At 57.4% G+C, this 20,801-nt stretch overlaps 1 protein-coding gene across 1 annotated transcript in view; it reads left to right on the forward strand.

Annotated features, from left to right (window-relative positions):
* The window catches only part of SPSB4 (splA/ryanodine receptor domain and SOCS box containing 4), a 60,709-nt gene that overhangs the window by 1,651 nt on the left and 38,257 nt on the right, over positions 1-20,801 (forward strand). The gene's annotated exons all lie outside the window — the stretch shown is intronic.

The raw sequence follows: 20,801 nt of genomic DNA on the forward strand, positions 1-20,801 counted from the left end.
GAGTGGGGCCTTGTGGGCTCGCACGCTCCTTGTCCAAACAGACTTCCTGGCACACCCCTGACGAAGCTCATGGAGATGGGCACTCAAAGTCAGAGATATAATTGCGCCCATTTCAGAGATGAGAAAACTGAAGAGCAGAGCTATGGAGAGCCAGAACCAGGGCCTCCCCAGGTCTCTCAGCCTCCGAAGCCCACTCTTTCCCATGCTCCCCGCTTTAGTTGAGGGATGAGAGTAACACCAGAAAAGAAGTCAAGAACAAGATTTTACTCAAGTAAAATTTACATTTTCTCAAGTGTAGGGTAGGTTGACCCAAGGGTGGCAGGCTGGCAGAGAGTGGCTGGTGCTCAGCCCTCTGGTATCATAGGCAACCTTCTTGCTTCTATTTCATTTTCATGGTCATTCAGCTAAGATTGCTGTTGAATGGCGGGTGTTGTTCTGCTTTCTTTGATTAACTGGGTAAATCCAGGAGCAGATGACTGTGTCCTGAGAAGGGCTAGTTAGTCATCCCCGTGCCTGTGGAGAATGTCTGGAACCCTCGTAGACACGGGCACCAGGTAAACCCCAGTGCTGAGAAAACCAACAGCAGCAACAAACACTCTTGTTAAGTGGAATTGGAAAATTTCCTGCCAGCATCGATCACTGGACTGGAAGGGTGGGCTTGGTGGACCAAGGCTCTGGAGTCTGACCCACGTTGCATCCGCAACGCTCAGTGGTTTTGTGTCTTTGGTGGATCACTCTAATTTTACTCATTTTAAATTTACTCATTTTAAAATGTAAAATGAGACAGTATCAGGCCCCTTTCAGAGCTGCTGTGAGATCATGGGTGGCAGCACCAATAATGTGGTATGGGGCTTAAGAGCTGACATTGATCCCCAGTGGGAGCTACCTGAGCCACGGTTGGGCCCACAAGGTGGGCTTCCTCTTGGTTATTGACCCACACTCAGGTAGTTTCTGTTGCTTGGTTTTCAGATGCAAAGCTAGGTTGACACAGGTGGCCCTCCACGTGTGGTAGGAGCAGGAGCAGGCGAGCTCCTTGGTGTCCTCGGTGCCATGCTGGTGGGGGCTGGGTGGGAAAGGACGGTCGTGTTTGGGGCATCGTGAGCTCTTGGATCCTTCAGGTGGCTGGAGAAGCTTGGTGAGACTAAACTTGGAGTGTTCCATCCTCCTCCCCACTGGTATTTTTCAGTTGGCTGAAGCTGGAATGCCCGTTCAGGAGGCAAGGGAGGCCAGATGTCATGTGATGCTAGCCTGTGGCATCTCCTGTACAGTGAGAGGACTGGCTTGTCTGCGATGGCTCTGGCCTGGTCTCCAGATAGGAGTAATGGTGTCTATCTTGGGCAGGGTGTGACTGCAGAAAAGGGGAGCCCAGCTTTTCTGGGCTTTGACAGGCCCATGGTCAGCCTGGGACAAGCCCTGGCTACAGGGTGGGCCATAGGGCAGATTGCAGGGGAATCTGACAGGGGCAGGTTGGGAAGGGACTGTGTGATGCCTATAGCTGGTGACTTGGGCTGAAGTCCACCAGTGGGTCCCTGGGCACCAGAGAGGGTGTGGCGCTATGGAGTCCTAGGCAGGGAGGGTTACCCAAGGTGGGGTTCTGTGCATGAGGAGAATTCTGAGCCAACATTGGTTGTGACGTGGTGGCAGGTCTCCAAACTCAGGCCTGACTGGCGTGTAGGGGGCCGCAGTCAGAGACAGGCTTCAGAGCAGGAAGGCGGGGCTGCTCTCTGGGGTTGCTTTGCAAGATCATGGGGGAGAGAACTCTTCCCAGGACCCCTCCTAGACTGGGTTAGACCCTGGCCCCAGCACTGTGGAGGCCCTGGACAAGGATGACCTCCTCTCTCCGTCCCTCAGTGTTTCCCTTTGTAGAATGGGCCTGGTAAAGCTCGCCGGCACGGAGCAGACCCACAGCAGTCGGCGCTCAGTGCTTTGTTAACCAGGAGAGCTGGGCCAGGTCCTGGGTTCGCCTGTGGACTGAACAAAAGCGGCCTGAATAGAGCCTTCTCCACTAATGTGACGAAGGGAGCTCATGGATATCATTTTCCCAATTTCTCAGTTTTTGTGACTGTACAGGCGAGACTGAGAAAGGGCTGACCGCCTTTAACTGGGAAGCACGTGTTTGCTGAGGCAGGAGCTCCTGGAAGCGCGTTTTCCTATTGCAGACGTGTTCTTTGCCGTGCCTCGAGTGAAACAGCTCGGTGTCTGGGGTTCATTGCTGGGAGCTGCAAGTGTGTCCAGGGGCCCTGCCCTCCGAGTGAGCTGAGAAGCACAGAGCCAAGGCCGGGCAGATGGGCAAGCAGTCTGCGGGGGACAGGGGCCGGGGCCCAGATAATGACAAAGTAGTAACACCACCACTAGTAATGGACACTTAGATAGTGCTTAGTCTGTGCTTGGTCTGGCCACCAGCCTCCTCTGCTGAGCCGCTGTGCCAATAAATACTTGCCGGCAGATCAATTAAACCATCTAGGAACATGGTGGCTGGAGGCAGGTGGGCAGGCCCTCTCTGCGAGTTAGGCCCACGGTCCTCGGGCACTTCATAAATTTTAACTCATTTAATACTTGTAACAACTCTTTGAGCAAATACCTGTATTATTATATTCATTTTATGATGAAGAAACTAAGGCACAGAGAGCTTGAGTAAATTGTTCAAGGTCACACAGCTAGTAACTGGGGGAGCCAAGATTCACACCAAGGCAGGCTGGCCCAGTGGGCCCCTTGTGGAGACGTGCGCAGACAAGGCAGGAAGAGAACAAACAGGAGAGACTGCTCCACTGGGCCAGGTGGCCGGGCAGCAAAGGGCGGGGCCCTTGCCATCAGCAGTGAGTTTGGGTGAGGCCCTGAGATGCTCTCCCTCCTCCCGCCGGCTTCATCTCGAGCCCTCAAGCACTCGGCTCAGCACGAGCTCTGCGCGGTGTTCTCTAGAGCTGGTTGCATGCAGAAGGCCCCAGCGGTGGCTGTGAATCTGGCAGGCTTTGGTTGCTAATGGGAGAATGTCACTGAAAATGTCCCAACTGCTGCGAGGGTCGGCCCCTGGGTGGGCCGGGCCTTGGGCATCTGCTCTGGGCTGGTTTCTGCAATTGCTCCCTGTCTCCTGGCTCCTCCTTCCCCATGCCGGCCGCTGGGAGGGCTGACAGGGTCACCTCGTCTCATGCCTTGCAGTCCTGGGGTGGTGAGAGGGGTGTAGGTGACACACGACGTGGGGAAGAGCCCGAGACAGAGATGGGCAGGCTTGCAGTCTTGAGCTGCTTTGATTTGCAGGTCATAATAATTACACTTTTTTTTGGATGCCACCCAGGTTCTGTGTCTTGGGCCAAGTGTTTTACTCATTTTTTGGTTTACCCAATAAACCCAGAGGCAATGTTCCTGTTATTATCCCTACTTTATAAATGAGAAAACTGTATCTTGGAAAGATGAAGAATTTGCCCAAGGCCACACAGCTGGCAAGTAGCAGAGCTGTCCCTAAGCCCAGGTCATAACCGCCCCTGGGCCAGCCCCGCCTCCCCTTGGCCCACCAAGCAGGTGTTGGTGCCCGGCTGACCTCTGGGGGTGGAGAGTGGGACCCTGAGGACCATGGGCCTGACTGGCAGAGGGGGCCTGCCCGCCACCGTGAGCCACTGTGTTCCTAGATGGTTTAATTGATCTGCCAGCAAGTATTTATTGGCACAGCGGCTCAGCAGAGGAGGCTGGCAGCCAGCCAGCCAGCCAAGGCTTCTGGTATTGATGAAGGCCAGAGAGAGTTTTCTTCCAGGATGACTGCAAGGACACCGTCCCCTTGCCAGAGCTGTTCTCCCAGCCTGCGCTGAACTCACGACCTTCCTGCTCCACTCCCCTGTGTCTCCCGCGTGGCGCGGTCCTCTCAGCATCCCTGCCATCAGGACTCGGCTCCGCTTGCCTCCTGCCCCTGCACCCTCAGCCCAGCGCCGAGTTCTCCTCCGTCCACCCCATTCGCTCCCTTTCCCACGTGGATGAGCCTCCTTCCCCAGCTGCATATGAAGTTCCTCAGGGCATGATGGTGACCCAAGAGGCATGCGTGGGAGGTGGACAGAGTAGGGACTTCAAATTATGCACGCATTTACTTTTGAAAGGTAAACTGTGCACACGGCAACCAATTGAAACAGTACAAAAGGGTGTGGGGTGCCACAGCCCCAGCCCCTCCCTGCTGGCACCCACCCTTAGCAGCCTTTCACACGTCCTTCTAGAATTTTGTGACAGAGAAGTTTGGCACAAACGCGATCGTACTGTAAGCGTTGCTCTGCATCTCTTTTTCTCCCTTCCTGGACCCTGGGATTGTTTGATATGATTAATCCAGAGCCGCCTCGTTCTTTCTTAACAGCTGCATAGGTTTCCATGGTATGGTTGTATCATAATTTAATTATTCAGACCCCTATTTTTGGACATTTAGGCAGTTTCCTATCTTTGAAAAGAAAATTTTGATCCCCCATTTGAATTTCATTTCTGCCCCTCTGGCTAGTTAACATCCTCGCGTTTTCCCATCTACGCACTGGCAATAGTCCAATGTCACTTGCCGAGCTGCTGTGAGCGTTAGAATTGGTGCCGAGGTGAAGCGAGCGTTAGAATTGGTGCCGAGGTGAAACGAGCATTAGAATTGGTGCAGAGGTGAAGCGAGCGTAAGAACTGGTGCCAAGGTGAAACGAACCTTAGAATTGGTGCTGAGGTGAAGCGAGCGTTAGAACTGGTGCCGAGGTGAAGCGAGCGTTAGAATTGGTGCAGAGGTGAATCGTGGTCCAGCCCGCGGCTCCCGGTGCGGGTGTGAATGGATGCTTATCCTGGGTTACTGACTGCCATGCCCGGTGCCAAGCTCGTCCCGGGCACCTGAGGAAAGCTTGTGAATGATTTGGTTTCTAGTTTAAAAGACATTAGAATCACGTTAATTTGCTGTCAAGGAGGCTTCAAACACCTGATTGGACTAAAATCATCCGAGCTGTGTAGTCTAGTCAATCCTTACGTGGGGTGTATGTCAGCACCACAAGACCCATGGGCCCTTTACTTGCACAGAGCAGGTCCGTAATTGTGTTTTGCTGTTCTGTTACTGCTGCTGCTGCTCCTGCTGAAAGTGGTAGTTCTTTGAGGTGGGGACTGCCTGTTAGCCTTCTCGGCCACCCCTCATCTCACCCCTTGGTATAGTGTACACAGTAGGTGCTCAATAAATGCACATTAATGCACTGGCCTCCCACTACCTTCATAGCTTTTCTTTTCTGCACCGCAGCGGGCCCTGAGCCTCAGTTGGCTGGAACAGAGTGGGGCTGGCTGCCAGCCCCATGAAGCCCGACCGACCCCTGAGTGACTCATTCCCACCTCTCACTGTGCGCCGTGCACAGCACATCTGTCCCCACGCCCAGGCCAAGCGGGGCTGCTTGATGGGCCTGGCAATTCAATTCAGGATCCCGACATTCAGAAACTGGCCCCTGCCCTTTGTTTTCCACAAAAAGGAACAGACTTTCAGCTGAAAAAAGGTTTCTCTCAGACGCCAGGGCCCTGCTTTGAGGGTTTTTTTTCACATTAACACAGTCACGAGTAGGTTCAATCCAGGACTCTGCTGCAGGAAGGGGGCTTTGAAAGCAGGCCCGGTCTGGACGAGGACCCCTGTGGGCCTCCGCGGAGTTGGTGTGGAGGGTGCTGGAACAAAACGCTGCTGCCTTCTTCCTCTTGGGGCCACACGTGGTGTCGTGGGAAGGATGGGGCTCAGGTCTCCCATCCCTGGACTCCATCCTGACTCGGCTGCTAATAAGCTGTGACCCTGAGCAAGTCCCTTCACCCCGAGCCTCAGTTTTCTCATCTGTAATAGTGATAGAAATGTGCTTTGCCATGAGGCATCGGGATTGTGGATTTCTGTGGAGAGTGCCTGGGCTACAGCCTGCCACATAGGAGGTGCTCAAAAAGGTAGGTTTAATAATTGCCAATTATGGCTATTGTAGCTCCCATAGATTAGTAAAGTTACCTAGCCTTATTAAATGTGGAAATAATTATTGTTATTAAATTTGGGTCCACACTGTGAAATCTGAGGGCTTTCGCACAAGAGAATACACTGGTTTAAGGTAGTCTGACTCTCTTTAAGATCAGGATGGAAATGCCACCTGAGGTTCAAGGGCCACTGTGATCTGTCACACATGAGCTGGGCCCGTCTGTCTTCCTGTGAGCAGCTTCAAAGGTTTCCAGCTAAGCGTCTGGCTCAGGCGTTTTGTAGCTCCCGGTGGTGACTTGCGTGGTGGGCGTGTGTCCAGCAAGGATGTCCGAAGAAGCGGTGCCCCCGCCAGCTGTGCCACATGGACGTTCAGCGGGGATGAGCTGCTGGGTGGTGGGCCTGAGGGGCAGCATCTGCCTCTGAACAGATGGCTACGCCGCCTGGCTCTGGGCTCGCCGCTAAGGGACCTGGGAGCAAAGGGGAGGGGGAAGCGGTAGCGGGTCTCCGGTTTTCAGGGACTGGCGGGAGGGTGAAGGCGGGCCCCAGGCGTCAGGGCTGGAACAGAGGCCGTCTGGCAGCCAGTGCAAGACCCACAATTTACAGGTGGGAGCTGAATGGACCAGGGAGCGGGAGGGCTCGCCCAAGGTCACCAGCTGATTAGCAGCAGAACCAGGACTAAACCCAGGCCTCCAGTCCCCCTTGAAAATGCACCTTGCCAGAAACAAGACTGAGAATTCAGTGTGGGTTATGAGTCTGTATTGAAAAACCCTGCATAGTTGATGGAGGACGTAGGAGTTTAGGAGAGTGATGGGCGGGGGCTGGCGGGGCCTGGCGGGCTTCCTAGGGAGCGGCCTTAGGAGCTGGGGCAGAGTTTGGATGGGTGCTCTCCCACCCCCACAGATGCACACGTGGAGACCCTCCACAGCTTCTCAGTGCCCCCATGTGTCAGACGCCCTGTCCCAGCCCGCACTCAAAGCACAGAACAACGGGGCTCAGCACAGTCAGAGACCAGAGAGAACGGGTCTCTCCCTTTACCACCTGGATGCCCTGGCTTGAGTTCCTGACTTCTCACACCTGTGAAGTGGGTGTGGCGATGTGACTTACCCAAGCCTTGTTGTCAGTAGTGCTTCTCAAACCTCAGTGTGCATTTGGGTCGGGGGGACCTTGTTAAATGCAGGTTCTGACTTAGTAGGTATGGGTAGAATGACGTGCGCTCAGGTTCTGCCTTTCTGACAGGCTCCTGGCTGATGCCTGCAATGCTGCCTGTTGAGGGCGGGCATAGGGCAAGCCTCTGCGTGCACAGCTTGTCCCCTCGTCCCCACCATCCACCCCCTAACCCCACCCTGACCCTGCAGCCAAGCTAATCTGCTTATTCCTCCGCACCTTGTCCATGCTGACCTCTGTGTTGGAAATGGCCCCTTCCTTGCCCCAGCCAGGCCCAGTGCTGCCCAGCCTGCCTCTGCCCACCACCCCTCCTGCCTGGCTGATGCGAGGGTGGTTCCTGTGTCTGCCCCCCGCCCCCAGTCCAGCTGTGCCCTCTGCATCCCCTCTGTTTCCCATCCAGCCCCACTTCCCTCTTGTTCTCATTCTCCCCAACTACCGCCGTGACTCAGTTTACATGTCCTGGAACCCAAATTCTCCCGGTTGCCAGCGAGGTACACACAAGTAGATCCATACTCTTATCCATGAATTTCCCGTGGGGCCAACTTTGTTTGGGAAGGGATTATTGCAACTAGAAATAGCTCTTTGTTAAACAGTCATTGATTGAGCACTTAGGAAAGGCCAGACACTGCTCAGCCCAGCTCGTGCATCATCTGATTTAAACCTCCACAGCTCCGTTCAGACACTGGCAAGCACCCTGTGCACATTAGCTGTGCATCCCCCACGGATGGGGAGAAGGTGCTGTTCCCCACTTCACACCAAGGAGACTGAAGCTGAGCGGGAGGAGGAGCCCCCTCCCGGGGCATGCGGGGGAGGCCACCACCCGTGGACTTGCGTCCAGACCCAATCCCGCACCCACACCTGCACCCTCCACGCCACATGGGGTCCAGAGAGTCGTCCGTGGCTTTGCTGGCAGTCCCAGGCCTTGGCTTTGGTGTGTTTAGCAGTAGGCTTTACCGAAGCTGGCGTCAGCAGCCCTCTCTGCCACGGCATTAAACCCGCTTGACACAGGCCAGCCAGGCTGCGTTCATTGCCACCTCTGCCGCTGGAGTCGCGCTGACTCAGTGGGTGCTGCTGGGAAGCAGGAAGAGAGGACGCAGGTTTGCAGGAGGGTGGTGAAATGACCGGAGAGTGCACAGCCTCTGGGCTGGCCACAGCCTTTGTTTGCCCACGGTCAGGAGCCAGCGTTGTCCCAGTCCTGTCGCTTGGTTGAGGCAAGGGGGCGGTTAGCGTGAGTTACGGCCCGGCCCAGACACTAATAAGGCTGCTTGTCTGAGGCCTTCCATAATTCACGTTCAGCCTGTGCGGTTTAATAACCCTTCTTCATCAGATCTTACAGGACTCGGTGCCTCCTTAGTGATTTATTTGCTTGGGATGAAATTAAGCTGAGACAGAGTGAGCTTGGAAAATACCGCCCCGCCGGCTCTCCCTGTTCTTTATCCTTCGTGGCCACCACTTTCTATAAATAGAGCTGTGAGCCCTGCTCTGTGACGCCTGCTGGGAGCCCCGATGGGGACGGGCTGCCCCATCAGGAGCCCTGGGACCACACTCGACGGGGCACGCGGTGGCCCCATCTCGCCTGCCTCCAAGGCCGGTGACCCCGCTGGGAGCAGCGAGGGGCCAGAGCTGCTGCGCAGACATCATCATCCGGCCTCGGAGCCATTTAAGTAGAAGCATTTGAGCTGATCCATCTGGAGCCACGGCCGCGTGCCAGAGCTTACCTGTTTGTTGCTGTTTCTCCCTCAAAATGCATTTCACCAGGGTGTCCCAGGGGAGAGCAGGTTCGCTTCTGGTGTGTAGTGGGGTGGGTGACAGCTCTCTGCCTCACGCCTGGGCCTCGCTGGAGGGGCGTGTGGGATCCTGTTCTTCTCCCAGAGTGTGGCCGCCGGTGGGGTCAGGTGCCAGAGTCACAGCGTGGGGCCACTCCCACTGCTCACGCGGAGGAAGGCCAGGTGCCCAGAGTGGGGGTGGGATGTTTCCTTGGGCTCCCGTAGAAGTCCAGAAGACCCCAGTTGCCTCGGGTGAGTGGAAGGTTGCGTGAGGATTGGGCAGGCGTGGGAACAGGAGCGCGTACAGGGGCCCCAGTGCTGCCTCGACTGCACATCTGCCCCAGCCCCTCCCATCCACCTGTTCCCAGCCTCTCCTGTACCTTTTCTGTTCCCTTGGAGTGTGAGTGCCCCATGGCATCGGCTCCCCGTGGCCCTGTCCCCGCCCCGCATCCTGACGGCTCCTGCCTCACTGCTGGCTGGCTTGGGTTAAAGTCCTGACGGCCTCTGCCGGGCCCAGAGCTTCCGGCTCAGGCAGAGGGTCCCACCAGCCTCTGAGTGGGAGTCCTGGAGCTGGTCACCTAGCACACTTGCCGGACATCAGCATCCCCCAGGGAAAGTGTGAGAGACACAGATTTCGGCTGTCACCTAGGGAATCAGTGGGCCCTGGGGTGTGTGCGTGTGTGTGTGTGTGTGTGTGTGTTACAAGCTTCCCAGTTGATCATGCCATCAACCCAGCCATCCAGCTGCATGGGCTGCCTGGCTGGCAAGGTGGCCGCTGGGGTGGGTGGGGGTACAGGGTCGTGTAGGAAAGGGCGTGGCTTGGCAAGCAGTGATGTCCTAGATTTATAGGAACTGCTGGTTGGGAAGTGTGGTCCAAGGTAGAAGCAGGGGTCGGGCTCCCAGTCTTGACTCCGTCAGGCCTGGGGGACTGAAGATCGCTCTTACCGGCCCCAGCACCAAGGAAACGGACGGTGAGTCCATGTGGCCGAAGTGTCAGTGCTGGGCGCCTGAGTTTGGAAAGGCCGCTTTCCTCCACTTCTTTCCTCCGGTGTGACCACTTCTGCCCCCTCAAGATGGCGCAGGTGCAGCCGGGAGACCTCCCGGTGGCCGCGTTTCTCCCCAGTGGCAGGGCTGGGCCATCCACTTCCCTTGTTTCGCAGCACCTGGCATGCGGCGGGTCCTCAGTGAGCATCTGTCGCATGAATGGCTGGATACATGGAGTCTACACAGCAGGATGAAAGAGCACGTTTGGGTGGAGGGCGAGGCCCAGGGAAAGAGCACCCTCCTCCCACAGCATCTGCATGAAACAGAAAGAGTTTACAAGCCTCTCATTGAAATCCAGGGAAGGGAATCCTGAGAAGTTTCCAGTTAGCTAGAAAGAGTATGTTGACATTAGTTGCACCCTGCCACAGCCACTAACTTGATCTGGGTGTGAAGAAGCCACATCCTCAGCCACACACGTCCTGCGTAGGCCAGTCTGTGCACGTCACGGGGAGGGACAGTGACCCCGTCGTGCATCCTTTCACTCGGTGTTTGTGAGGGGCCTGCCCGGGGCCTGGCCAAGAGCAGGCTGCCATGGTGAACGAGGCGGGTGGGTCTCCACTCTTTTTGGAGCCCAGTTTGCTGAGGAGCCACAGTCACTTTTTAGAAGAGACTTTTTATCAGTCAGTCAATCACACAAGGGCTATTTTCGAACATCTCCTATGTGACAGGCACTGGGGATACTGTGATGACCATTTAGGGGGAGAGACAAACAGAAACAGAAAAAAACCCAAATAAATGCCATAGTAAATCCCCATACAGATAAATGTGACTAAGAGAACGAGACTGGAGGATGTGCCGGGGAGGGTTGCTCCAAGCTGCTGCCTCGGCCCCCTGCCTGGGAGGGGCGTCTGAGTGAGACCCACACGCTGCGGCGGAGGCAGCCGTGGGAGGACCTGCGGGAAGAGTGAGTCTGTGGCCCACAGGGCGGCTGGCGAGTTTGGTGGGCGCCGGGTGAGCCAGGGCACGAGGCCCTGGGGTTGGAGGCAGGGCCTGCAGGCTGTGCCGTTTCCTTCCATCTCTCGGACTCTGTTCCACTGTTTAAAAAAAGTCATAAACAACCTCATTTTAAAAAAGCAGAATTTAAAGTGTCTTTTCCACTGGGACATGTCTCCTTGTTCTACAAAATGGCGTGTTGTTGGAACTGTGGTGAGGGTGCCTTCCATTGAGGTAGGCGTTGCTATTTGCAGTTTACTGGACAAGTGATTGGGCCCAGGCCGTCTGGGAGCCTCACCCAGGTCGCACTGGGAGTGGGAGAGCCCATTTGAACCCCGTCTTTCGTCTTCCACCTCATGACGGCTCCAGAAGCAGAATTCCAGGGGGGTTGTGCTCACGCATGTGTGTTTAAGCACAGAGTTCCACAGGTCCACTGAGAACGCTCTGGCCGTCCAGCTAAGAGTGCTCTGTAGAGCGGGAGCCCAGGGCGCCTTGGCCAGTCTGCCCTGCGCCTCCTCTCCTTCTTTCAGGCTCCAGAACTGGGTGAGAGCTACACCGTGGCTGGGGCCTTGCAGCTCACAGCCTTCCCTACCTGGGTGTGGGCAGCTGACCCATGGCCTGGAGCCCTCCCGACCCGTGTAGTTGAGGGCTGGGCTTCCACTGCCACTGTGTTGTGGCCTCTCCATGTCCTTGGCTGCACTCTGGGAAGGGCACACGAGGGCGGGGGCTGCTCCGATGGCCTCTGCCATCTGCTCTATCCCCTGGCATGGCAGAGCCCCAAGGCTCTGAGAGGCCTCTGTTGGCCCAGGTGTTTGTCACCTCCAGGCTGGGCAAGCCACCCATGAGGGACATGGTGGGTTGAGGGCTTTTCTTTCCTTTTTGGCCGTTGCAAGCAGAGTTCCTTGGCTTTTCAAGGTGTTTTGCCAAAATGGATTATTCAGATGTGTGGAAGTTGAAAAAGCATCTCGGCCTGAACTAACCTGATTTACCCCGAGCCTGGTGTTGGTTGGAAAGGAGGGAGGGGGGACAGGTCCTGGAAAGAGCACTGGACTAGGGACCAGGGCACCTGGCTCAGCTCGTTCCAGCTTGGCCACCACTGTGTGACCTAGGGCAGGTCACCTCCCCTCTCTGTGCCTCCGTTTCTCCATCTCAGGAAGGAGGGGATGGGACAAGAGGACCATGAATGGTCTCCGTTATTCTGCTGTGCTGTCCAACACAGTAACCATTAGCCACGTGTGACTACCTACGTTTAAGTTTAAATTAGTTAAAATTAAGTTAAAGATTCAGTTCCTCACTTGCACTAGCCACATTCAAGTAGCCACACGTGGCTGGTGGCTGCCATGTTGGCTGTGCAGGTGTAGAGCATTTCCATCACTGCACAAAGTTCCCGTGGACAGCCCTGCTTCAGAGCCACGGGGGAGGGCTGGGGAGCCTAATGGAGAGGGCGCTGGCCCATGTGACCATCATGGACTATTTCTGGGACCCACGGCAGGGGCAGGTCAGCTCTCCCCTGAGTTATTCCAGGGCCCCAGGGCCCAGCTCGTGGCGGGTGGGCACAGGAAGACCCAGTGCAGATGCCGTCCAAGAAGAGCTGTGCAGCACGGCCAGGACGCCCCAGAGAATGTCAGAGGTCAGGGTGGGGAGCGCCAGGAGGCATGCCAGGAATGCGCGGAGGGGGGCCTGGGGGAGCTCGGCCTGGGGAGGGGGAGGCCACACCCCCAGGAGCAGGCAGGTTCAGGTGGGGAGCAGCAGCACCCTTGCGAGGTCTCGAGGAGTCCCCACCGAGCTGCGGAGCCCCTCTCCTCCCCTGGGGGTGGGAGGGAGGAGGAAAGAGGAGGGTCGTCATGGGGTGAGAGCCCTTGTACACGTCTGGGATCTGTTAGAGACGCGTCACACCGCACTGCGGGTTATCCACTTTGACTTGTGGTCAGGGGCTGCCCCAGGGGTGGTTTGGAGGTCCAGGGGTGTCCGCCGTGTCTCTCCAGCTGGGCAGGGGCTCTTTGGAGAAGGGGTAGCGGGTTCTCCCCGTGTCCGCGCGGCCCGAGCAGGCGGGGGGCTTTCTGTCCCTTCTGTGCAGCCACCATTGGACAGGGCAGCACGGGTCACTATGTGCAGGCCCCGCTGGCTCCCTCTCTTCCCTCCTGGCCTGGCGGCTTGTCCTCAGCACCGTGCTCTGCGAGTCATTGAGCATTCTCCTCGCCCCTGACGCGTGGGTGCGGCCAGCCAGGTCTGGCTGTCATTTTCTGAACTCACAGGCCGGCCCGTCTGTCTTGAGCTCTGACCCCAGCCCCGCTGTGTGTAAACAAATCAGGGGCAGAGGTCAAAGGCCAGTGCTGGGCTGCACCAGCATCCCGCAGGGGTGTGCTTGGTAGGAAGCGGCCTGGTGTCTGCTTTCATGACGCAGCCCCTCCTGGGCTGAAGGGGCTGTTCGTCTGCATTCCTAGCTGGGAGGTGACGGCTCTGGCCAGCGTGTTGGTGATGGTCTGCCTCCTACGCCCCAGCCCGGGGCGGGTCATTGCTCCGGCCTGGCTCCGGTTTTGGTTTTCGTGAAGTCCCCACTGCAGACATGCAGAACGGGGAGGGGCATTCGAATCCCCCCAGAGCCACCTTTCCCGCCACAGAATTGGTGTTCTTCCCAACGAAGCTGGCCGTGAACATTACCTGCCCCGAGCTTAGTGCTTTTTGTGTGTGCAATTCTGTCCCATCCTCCTGGCCCTGTGTGGGCCGGGTGAACATCCCCATTCTGTGGATGAGGAAACTGAGGCTGAGAGAGGCTGAAAGGTTGCAGGGCCAGGACTGGAATTTGGACTTGAGTCTCTTGACTCCCAGGCTCAAAGGCCCCCTTTCGGGGTGTCCTGAGGCTCTTCCCTCCCACCCCTGGTGCCCTCCCTCTGATCCTGGAGCTGCAGCAGGCTTTAAACGCCTGAGATGTCTGTGGTGTCCCCGTGTTCCTTGTGTAGCCCCTGCGTGACCATTGGAACTTCTCTAGATGTGGGTTAAGGCCAGGCTTTGCCGAGCTGTGTGACCTGGGCAGCCACAGAGGCCCGGAGCCCCCACTAGACAGTGGGGCGCCCTCCATGTGGGGGAGCTGGAGGGTCAGGTGCTCGGCTTCTCCCAGTTTCTTTGGGGGGACCCCTGGGAACTGTGCTCCGTGGTTTCTCAGAGGAGACACTCACTATTGTCCCATGCTAGCCACCACCCTGTGCCCAATAGAAGCCTGGGTGGTGTCCCTCTTGGTCCCAGGACGTGTCCAGCAGAGGACATGGGAAGGCGTCAGCCCTTCTGAGGTCCCATGTTCTCAGCCTCCTGCCAGGAAGGAGGCCACAGCTGGCTAGGCTGTGCCCCCTCTCCAGGCAGACCCGGGGACATGTGCCCGGGCTGTGGCCTCCTTCACAAGAGCCGGCTTCTCAGCACTCTGTCACAGGAGTGTCTCCCCGGTCCTCGGGCCAGCCCCGCGTCTCACCAGGCAGATTTCGCCTCCGCACTTGGGCTGTGCCCCTGCCTGGATGCCAGCCCACCTCTCCACCTGCCTGAAACTGTCCTTCCTCAGGGCTCAGATGCCATCGTCGTGTCCAGAGTCCTCCTTAATGATCTCAGTGGGTGCTGACAACTCTGCTCTGTGCTGCTGGAGCACATCTGGGCGCCGGAGGGTCTGCAGGGCTTCATAACCCGGGAAAGAGGACGGCACGGCCCCCTTGGGGACCAGCACCTGGACATCTTCCCCTGTGGCTGCTCCTCATTGGACCCTGGCCCCCGCTTACCTCTCCCGCCTCTCTCCCGGGGCCCTCGGAGGCCCTGCAGGGAGCGGGGAGGGCTCTGAAAGCCAGGTGCATCCCAGCTCTCCATTCAGGCCTGTGGGACTCTGCCTTTCCTTTGTTGTCAGCATCCGTAAACTGCGGCTATGATGGCTGTGCTGGAGGGTGGCAGGGCGTCAGAGAGCCCAGCACAGCGCCCGCGGGGGGCGCCAGTGCATGCGGCTCACAGATGCTTTCTCTCCCGGATAACAGCCTGTGACATGGCTCAGGGCAGACAGTCAGCGCACAATATAGACCTCTTGGCTTTTCAATACTTTCTTTTGCGATGTTTCTCTGTTAAAAGCAACGTGAGGGCTCTGAGGCCGAGAGCAGAAGCATGGTGCTGGCTCAGCCTCTGAGGGGCTCTGCCTGCCCTTCCCCCTTCTCCCCACACCCCCGCCCTGGCCTCTCCGTGCCCTCCCCCCATGCCGCCTGGGCGGCTGCACCGGCCTATAAATCAAACCTGTCCCCGGAGACCTCTGACCCCAACCAGATGGCGGGATATCGCCAGCACAGAGTAAGCTCAGCTCCCAACAATGCTTGACCCCTCCCTGCCCGCCCAGGGCCTTGGAGCTCCTTGAGGCAGCTGCCCTGTCAATCACCACCAATTGGTGGTCCCGGGCGCTGGCAGCCGCGGGGGGCCGTGACCTCTGAGATGCCCGGGGAGTGTCTGGGAGACATTCCATTAAGCCACGTAAAGATCTCTTGAGGGTTTGTGGTGTCTGCTTTCTGTGCCACAGGCAGCAGCCTGGTGCAGTAGCCCCAGCTGGTGTGCTCTGTGCCACCGTCTACCCCTCCACCTCCAGGGAGCCTGCCCTGGCTGCTGCAGCTGCGGGAGCTTCTGTAATGTAGAGTGGCTGACCCCCCAGGCACTCATTCAGTATTCTTCATTCTTTCTCCATTCACTGTGCTGCCTCTGCCTGGGCCCGTGGGGAAGCTTGGACACTGTCCCTGCTACCAGGATCCCCCAGAACAACTACGGGTATAGATCATTACAGGACAGGCTGCTGGGGCTGCAGGTGAGTGGGAGACCTAGAGCACCGCGAGGGCGCAGAAGCTGGGTGCACTATAACCTTGGATCCCGGACAGCTTCCCAGGGAGAAGCACATGAGCTGAGTCTGGGACGATGAGTCGGTTTTCCCGATGACGAGACGAGCAGGGAGTGTGTTTCAGACAGAGGAATAGCATGTGGCAGGTACAGAGTCGGAGTGTGGAGCAGCCCCATAGATTCGGGGGCCTGTAAATTGGGGAGCATGCTGAAAGTATACCTGGGGGAGTGGATGGGGTTAGAGGTATATCAGTATGAATTAGTTCTGATTGTATGCAATCAAAGATCCTTAATAATATAGACTCAAACAAGAACAGAAGTTCATTTCTCTCTCATTTAAGACAAGTTTGAAAGCAGGCAGTCCAAGGACACTGTGGGGCTCCATGAGGGGATCAGTGCCCCAGACTCCTTCTGCCTGCTGCTCTCCCTTCACAGCTTGTGACTTCCATTCCCAAAGGTACCTCATGGTCCATATGGCTGCCAGAGCTCCAGCCTTTGCACCGATATTCCAAGCAGTAAGATAGAAGAAGAGCTGAAGGAGGGCACACTGTCTCCCTTTAAAAAGATGTCTTAGAAATACCATCCTATACTTCTGCTTATGGCTCAATGACCAAAACATTATCAAATACCACTCTTAACTGCAAGGAAGCTGTAGGAAATGTAGTTCTGATCAATAGGTGCTGCCCAGAACACTGTTCTGCAAAGGATCCTGAGGCCCCGCCTCGCCTCTCTGGGAAGGACGCTCTGCTCAATTAATGATGCCTCCGTTCGCTGTGGGCGTGGAGCCAGCGGCTGCTTGTCTTGCTGGGCTACTGCCAGGAGGTCCTCCCCCCAGGGATCCCCGAGGTGTTTGGTGCACTTCCTGCAAACAGCCAGACATACGGCCAGCCACTCCCCAAGCCCCGAGGCGGATCAGGACACGAGGGGCAGAGTTTCCTGGGCTCTGCAGTCTGATTTTGTTCCTGATCTGCAGCCTCCTTCAGGATCTGCTGCCCTGCGGCAAGCGTGGCGTCTGCACAATGGGCTGTGTGGTTCCAGCGCGGGCCAGCAGGATGAGAAAGAGAGACGCTGTCATTGAGGAGCTGCATCCTCACCCCCGGGTTAGTTTTTCCCGAATGTAACAATACAGAAAGAATTCAAGGGACACTTTAAGCCATTTTGTTTTCACAGCTGGAAATGCAGTGTCTCCTGGTTTAATTTCACACCTGCTGTGTCAGAGCCCCAGTCTCCTTAGCTGTGAAATGGGGCTAATGCTACCCGCCTCAAGGGGTTCCTGGGAGGAGCGCATGAAATGAGAGAGGGCAGTGCAGGGAAGACACACACAGGGTAGTGGCTAGGAGCACAAACTGCCTGGGTGCCACTCCTGGCTCTGCTGCTGATTGCTGTGTGACCTTGCATATGTTACTTAACTTCTCTGTTCTTTTGTTTCCTTATCTGTGAGACGGGGATGATGATACTAATACCTACCTCTCAGGGCTGTTGTGAGGCTCACATACGTGATGATATGCATGAAGGCTCAGGACCCGGCACGGGCGTGTGGTGTAAGAGAAAGGGCCCTGAAGAGCACGTCTTGGGATCAGGCAGGCCTGGGCTATGATTCTGGGTAAATTACTCCTCTGGGCCCTGGTTTCCTCATTTGTGGAACAAGGATAGTGTGGCCTGCCTTGCAGAGTGAGGATTAGTGACAGAAGAGCCATCAAGTGACACGTAGGGCATCCTCAGTAAGTGGGAACGATGCTGCAGATTCTGATGACGGACGATGCTGTGTTCTGGGTCTGTGATTCAGCCCCTTGACCCCAGAAGAACACTAAGGAGGTGGGTTGCTATTAACATTCCTCCTGGGGAAACTGAGGCACAGGGACTTGCCCAAGGTCACAGCTGGGGAAGAACGACACTGAGCTTTGCCGTTCTGAGCCAGCTGACCTGGAGCCTGTGCTGCCTGCTGGGAACGCTGGTTCTGAGGAGGAGCAGGCCCTGCGTGTGAGGGGAGGGCTGGGGTGGAGGTGGCCCAGAGCTTCAGGGACAGCCTACCCTGAGACGTGCAGCACAGAGGACCAGGGCTCCGGGGCCCTCGCAGTCAAATCCGCACGCGGGACCCTGGCCCTTGCTCAGAGGATGGGCCTGCCTCGACCCAGGGCCGTCCTCGTGGGGCTCACATGGCAGGCAGTGTGGACAGCAGCGTGACTGTGGCAGGCGGCAGGCATGGGGGCGCCGGGGCGGGGGTGAGGCAGGCGTGGAGCTCCCAGCGGCCGAGTTCAGCCTCCAGTCCCTGGACGGTGGGAGCCACAGGAGGCGCCAGAGGAGCTCGGGGAAAGCCAGGGTTTTGGAGGGTCTTCTTAGCCGAGGGGTGGACGCACCAGAGACTTTGCGGACAAGGCTCGGGAAGAGGGAGGCAGGCCATGCAGGGAGGGCTAGTGAGGTGACCCGGGGGAGGGACCCAGCAGGAGACGGAAAGTCCAGGATGTGCTGGGAGCCCCCAGTTTTGGGTCCCAACAGTGGCAGCTGCTTTATATCCGTTTGGTCCTCAGGTTGTCCTGGGAAGTGGGTGTGAGGGGCCCATCTTCCAGGCAAGGAAGCGGAGGCCCCAGAGGTGAAGCGGCTTGCCTGAGGTTGCACAGCCGGGGCCTCAGAGCTGGACCTGGGAGCCCTGCACCCGCCACTTGCCGCCAAGGCTGACGTGGCTGGGGGAGGCGGGGGTGGGGAACGGCGAGCGTCTCCAGCCACCTACTGGAGGAGTCGCTGCCTTGTCTGCAGGGGTAGGGGTGGGGGCCACTTCTGTGCTTACCGCCTTAAAGGATAGACTTTTCTTTAGGAAGCAAAAGTTTGGTTGTGCTCAGTGAGCAGGAAAATGGAAGTGACCCTGGAGCGGAGATCTATAGCCCTGTGGGCCGTTTAGGCAGCCCCGTGTTTAATAGCTGGGACCCCGGCGTCAGTGATAAATCCACTCCGCGCCGTGGGGTGGGGAGCTGCCCCACGGGGGTCTCCCTGCTCCCTGAGACCCATCTGGACCCTGGACTCCTTCCCAAGCCTGTCCTGGAGGTGGAGCCAGCGGCTGCCCACCCCGTCCCCTCCTGGGACTGCAGAGGCGGCTAGCACCAGCTTCAGGGGAAGGTGTCGCCCGTGTTACGTGGGGACACGCAAAAGAGGCACAAAGTTATATGTTCCACAGAAATCCCCACTCTAAGAAAATGATGCTGGAAGGCTTGACTCCACATAGATTCTGGAAGGTTCCTTATAGCCAGCGGAAGAAGACGTGAATTTCCTGCTTCTTGGTGCTTACTGTCCTTTCCAAGTCAGCACACACGTGTGCTCCCAGCCGTCGCCATTTCCTAGCAGATTCTTGCAGGCAGCACGCATCCCTCAGCCGCCTGACGTCAGAGCCACTGGGGTGGCCGGTCCCAGGCCCCATTGTCCTGGCTCTGCACTGGGTCCATCCTCTCTGCTCTCTCCTAAGCTGCAGGCAGCCCCTCAACTGGATGCAGTCACAACCTAACTTTCCCTTGGGGGTCCCACTCAACCACTGGGGCGCAGGGTCAGTGATAGATGCCTCTGCTCCCCAGCCTCCAGGGGACAGTTCTGAGGTGCCCTCTGCTGGGCTGCTCAGGGGGCCCCGAGCTAATGAGCCCAGCCACCCCCGGCAGTGTGGGCTCCAGAACGCTCGCCCCGCTCCCTCATTTTTATTTCCTGAGATCACCTGGCCCCAAAACGACCTGCGCCCAGAGCCTTGTCTCAGGGGGCCCCCTGCTGAGACAGGCCCACTCTGCCCAGTTTCCTCGAGAGCTCAGACAGCTTGCAGGCAGACGCAGTGCATCTCTGTCCATATCTAAATACTGAGTCTAGATTCCCGCCTTGTTCCCTTTCTGCTTGTCTTGTTCCATCCACTCCATACATTCACTGAGTGAGGTTAAAAAAATCCACGAACGGGACCCCACTGTGCCTGCCACCCTGCAACCTGCTCCTTCGGGACCAAATGAAACGCTGCAGGGGAATTCCAGGTGCCGCTTGGTGCACTGGGAGCCCTTCCTGGCTGCCTCCATCCTGCTGTGGGGACACCCACACCCCTAAGGATGGGACCAACCCCAGCTAGAGGTTGCTGGTCCTCGAGGAAGGGGAGCGGGTGACGAATCCTCGTCCTCGGGTCAGTGCTCACAAACTCTGGCTGAGCTTTCTCCGCCTGCCCCCGCGGGCCAGGCCTGGGCTGGGTCTGCAGCTGCAAAGATGGGCTAATAGGGTGTAGCCCTTACGTCCAGTGGGAGTGGAACAGTCCCGTAAGGTCCCCAGGTTCCCATGGACCTCAGAAAGGGGACGGAGGCCACACAGGGGACACGAAAATCAGATAAAGGAGGGCTCTGCAGGAGCGGGGGCCTCTGCCAAGTGGGGTGGAGCCCAAAGGAGCCTCATTGCCACGGGACCAGCTTGAGCAGCGGTGTGGGTGTGCAAGGGGCGCGGGGAGGCTGGGGCAGCAAGCACGTGCGGTGTCTCCAGCCGTCAGCCTGCCGCGCTCCTCGACTGCACTGAGTTCTTCTGTCACAGGCTTTCCCGAGCAGGCCTGTGTCTGCCAGCAGCCCCGGGGTCAGGGAGCAGATGAGACAATGGACGCATTTGGACAGAAGCCCTCACCTTGTTCTTTGGGAAATTTGTCAAAAGCCAGTTATCTTTGAGAAACCAATTTTCAGGTACTCCACAGAAATCTTTCCAGAATTTGTGGGTGTTGACAGCTCTGCCACTAATCAGCTGGGTGACCTTGGGAAAGTCGCCTTAGAGCCTGTGTTGGAATTGCTCCTTTTGCTTCTTTAAAGCAGCTGCCACATCTCCGTGTATCTACTTGGGGGGGATGGGGACATCTGTGCACACTGGTCTGGGGTGATGCCGGCCACCTACCCCTCTTTGCTGCCCTCGCCCCCTTCCAGGCGACTTATTAATCAAAGGACATACTCAGCAGGACAGCTCTCCCTCCCTCTCCCCGTGCCTCCCAGATTAGGAATATACATTAGGGTCAGCCCAGAATTTAAACCCCACCTCCACCACCATGTGACCATGGCAAGTAATTTTTTTAAATTCACTCATTCTGCGCATACTAATGAGCAGCTAGTGTGTGCCAAGCCCAGTTCCACGCACTGGGGATACAAGAC

The sequence above is a fragment of the Equus quagga genome, chromosome 1, assembly GCF_021613505.1.
Source record: "Equus quagga isolate Etosha38 chromosome 1, UCLA_HA_Equagga_1.0, whole genome shotgun sequence".
Lineage (NCBI taxonomy): Eukaryota > Metazoa > Chordata > Mammalia > Perissodactyla > Equidae > Equus > Equus quagga.